The sequence below is a fragment of the Electrona antarctica genome (genome assembly GCF_951216825.1).
Source record: "Electrona antarctica genome assembly, chromosome: 11".
Classification (NCBI taxonomy): domain Eukaryota; kingdom Metazoa; phylum Chordata; class Actinopteri; order Myctophiformes; family Myctophidae; genus Electrona; species Electrona antarctica.
The window spans coordinates 4,773,001-4,777,232 of NC_136792.1; positions in this window are offsets into that span (position 1 = coordinate 4,773,001).

The following is a 4,232-nucleotide window of genomic DNA, read 5'->3' on the forward strand; positions in this document are numbered from 1 at the left end:
CATTGTGTCCTTGTAGATTCGGTGTAATTTTTTGGAGATTTGGTGTAAACAAAATAAGGGTCCTCCCTGGGGGACCAGTCAATGAAGGGTTAAGGGTCCTCCCTGGGGGACCAGTCAATGAAGGGTTAAGGGTCCTCCCTGGGGGACCAGTCAATGAAGGGTTAAGGGTCCTCCCTGGGGGACCAGTCAATGAAGGGTTAAGGGTCCTCCCTGGGGGACCAGTCAATGAAGGGTTAAGGGTCCTCCCTGGGGGACCAGTCAATGAAGGGTTAAGGGTCCTCCCTGGGGGACCAGTCAATGAAGGGTTAAGGGTCCTCCCTGGGGGACCAGTCAATGAAGGGTTAAGGGTCCTCCCTGGGGGACCAGTCAATGAAGGGTTAAGGGTCCTCCCTGGGAGACCAGTCAATGAAGGGTTAAGGGTCCTCCCTGGGGGACCAGTCAATGAAGGGTTAAGGGTCCTCCCTGGGGGACCAGTCAATGAAGGGTTAAGGGTCCTCCCTGGGGGACCAGTCAATGAAGGGTTAAGGGTCCTCCCTGGGGGACCAGTCAATGAAGGGTTAAGGGTCCTCCCTGGGGGACCAGTCAATGAAGGGTTAAGGGTCCTCCCTGGGGGACCAGTCAATGAAGGGTTAAGGGTCCTCCCTGGGGGACCAGTCAATGAAGGGTTAAGGGTCCTCCCTGGGGGACCAGTCAATGAAGGGTTAAGGGTCCTCCCTGGGGGACCAGTCAATGAAGGGTTAAGGGTCCTCCCTGGGAGACCAGTCAATGAAGGGTTAAGGGTCCTCCCTGGGGGACCAGTCAATGAAGGGTTAAGGGTCCTCCCTGGGGGACCAGTCAATGAAGGGTTAAGGGTCCTCCCTGGGGGACCAGTCAATGAAGGGTTAAGGGTCCTCCCTGGGGGACCAGTCAATGAAGGGTTAAGGGTCCTCCCTGGGGGACCAGTCAATGAAGGGTTAAGGGTCCTCCCTGGGGGACCAGTCAATGAAGGGTTAAGGGTCCTCCCTGGGGGACCAGTCAATGAAGGGTTAAGGGTCCTCCCTGGGGGACCAGTCAATGAAGGGTTAAGGGTCCTCCCTGGGGGACCAGTCAATGAAGGGTTAAGGGTCCTCCCTGGGGGACCAGTCAATGAAGGGTTAAGGGTCCTCCCTGGGGGACCAGTCAATGAAGGGTTAAGGGTCCTCCCTGGGGGACCAGTCAATGAAGGGTTAAGGGTCCTCCCTGGGGGACCAGTCAATGAAGGGTTAAGGGTCCTCCCTGGGGGACCAGTCAATGAAGGGTTAAGGGTCCTCCCTGGGGGACCAGTCAATGAAGGGTTAAGGGTCCTCCCTGGGGGACCAGTCAATGAAGGGTTAAGGGTCCTCCCTGGGGGACCAGTCAATGAAGGGTTAAGGGTCCTCCCTGGGGGACCAGTCAATGAAGGGTTAAGGGTCCTCCCTGGGGGACCAGTCAATGAAGGGTTAAGGGTCCTCCCTGGGGGACCAGTCAATGAAGGGTTAAGGGTCCTCCCTGGGGGACCAGTCAATGAAGGGTTAAGGGTCCTCCCTGGGGGTCCAGTCAATGAAGGGTTAAGGGTCCTCCCTGGGGGACCAGTCAATGAAGGGTTAAGGGTCCTCCCTGGGGGTCCAGTCAATGAAGGGTTTTGAGTGGCAGCTCATTGGAGCAGTATTTCTCAACCAGTGCGTTGAAAATGTGTTGCACGATGTTCTGACATGGAAACACTATTTCCATGTTTGAGCAATAAGGGTCAAAGAAGGATCTACTTTGCTTCGCTCCACTGGGAAAGATGGTCTATAGTCTATACTCTCCACGTTTTAGATTTTTTTCCTTTTTGTTTTTTTCTAAATTTTTATCCCACGATTTTGCAACACATTTTTTCACCCAGTGCTATTCCTCTGCCAACCTGGGGGGGGACAGCGGACTGGCCTCATGCTTCCTGCTATGCATGAGGCCAGTCCCTGGGGGACCAGTCAATGAAGGGTTAAGGGTCCTCCCTGGGGGACCAGTCAATGAAGGGTTAAGGGTCCTCCCTGGGGGACCAGTCAATGAAGGGTTAAGGGTCCTCCCTGGGGGACCAGTCAATGAAGGGTTAAGGGTCCTCCCTGGGGGACCAGTCAATGAAGGGTTAAGGGTCCTCCCTGGGGGACCAGTCAATGAAGGGTTAAGGGTCCTCCCTGGGGGACCAGTCAATGAAGGGTTAAGGGTCCTCCCTGGGGGACCAGTCAATGAAGGGTTAAGGGTCCTCCCTGGGGGACCAGTCAATGAAGGGTTAAGGGTCCTCCCTGGGGGACCAGTCAATGAAGGGTTAAGGGTCCTCCCTGGGGGACCAGTCAATGAAGGGTTAAGGGTCCTCCCTGGGGGACCAGTCAATGAAGGGTTAAGGGTCCTCCCTGGGGGACCAGTCAATGAAGGGTTAAGGGTCCTCCCTGGGGGACCAGTCAATGAAGGGTTAAGGGTCCTCCCTGGGGGACCAGTCAATGAAGGGTTAAGGGTCCTCCCTGGGGGACCAGTCAATGAAGGGTTAAGGGTCCTCCCTGGGGTCCAAGCTGCTTCTTTTCACCTTACAGGGGAGCATTTCCCCGGCCAGACATAGTACGTGGAAGGACCAGTTCCTTATTTCCCCTCCATCAGGTCGCCCAGGCTGGCCAGGGGGCGGGGGTTTAGAGACCAGGATTACTGCATGTTTTTTGTGAGGGTACCTACCCTAGGGGACACGGGGAGAACATGCAAACTCCACACAGAAAGGCCCTTTCGCCAACCCTAGCTGTGAGGCGACAGCACTACCGACTGTGCCACCGTGCCCCCTGATCTTTGTCTGTTTCTGACAGTGAAAACGTAACATTCAAACAATGGAAAATGGAACCATGAATTAATCTAGAAATGCCTATAGAATCAAATGTAACGGGTGCATACAGAAATATTCTTTTGCAGCCCCACCCTTGAATGGGGCACATTTGGTAGCTATTTGATTAATAAATAACAGAGAGAAACAATGGAATGGTTAAGGTTAAACACAGTTTTGATGTTTTTGAGTGGTGCAACCACTCCAAGGAACAGCAATGTCCGTGTTCACCACCTATGTGACTCGTGTTAACCTATGTGACTCGTGTTAATGTGTGTGACTCATGTGTGACTCATGAGTACCAGTAGGGGCGCTGTTGTGGCAGAAACAGAGACAGAGAGATGCACTGTTGCCTGCTAATGAGAGAGAGAGGGGGGGGGGGGATTTGCACCACTCAGTTCACACGGGTGTGATTTTTTTATCTTTCTCATCCAAAAGAGGAAAGTTGACAGTGAAAACATAACATTCAAAGAATGAAACTATAACTATGAATTCATCCTGGAGGTTTCATTTATGCAAAGTCATTGCTGTCCATACAGTAGAGTACAGTATGTGGGATGTTTGGTCATGCTTCAGTAGACTGAAGCATTCAGCAGTGTTGCCATGTCTGCTTATTATAATCGACTTTGGGCTTGTTTTTCTGTAAAGTTGCTTCTAATTAGTATATACTTTTTTTGGCTTGTTTTTAAAGTGTAGTTGCTTATTTGGGCTTGGATTATTTTTTATTTTTTATCTAATTAATATGGTTTGTCTACAGACCCCCATCTGACCATATTTTGTGCCAGGGATCCCACCCCTGTACCAGATGTTTTCAAATGTTTCAAAAATCATTCCACATTTTCCCCCCTTTCAAGATTTCTTTTTCTTTTTTCCCCTTTTTTATAGCAGATCGATCACATAGAGTATATAAAAGGATAGAGACTGAACTGGCGCGAAGCTCCGCCCCCCCAGCTATTCATGTCAGTGGAAGTTGCTCAGTGGCGTTTTGAAGCACCCGGAAGACTGCCAGAAGTACCGTCTCAGAACGTCTACTTCCGCATTTGACCACCAAATTTTGGTGGTCAAATGCGGAAGTGCAACCGAGCGCTCAATGTTAAAGCCCAGCTGCACGGGGTTTCCCGGTCATGAATCCACGGGTCCGCCTGTAGTCCCTCCTCCTACCACTAGGGCCCAGAGCTTCAACGTTGAATAGCCTCACTGGCCCCTTGATCGATCAGCTTGTAGATCAGATACACTAAAGTGCTCAAGTATTCCGACCTTGTTGTCATAGACCTAGTTGCTTATTCCTCATGCAAAATCTGGCAACACTGGCAATCATTCTTCAGCCTGTTCTAGGGTAGCCTCAGTAGCCTACCCATGCAGGCTTTTATCTTTGGTGTCCTCGTTGTTATTA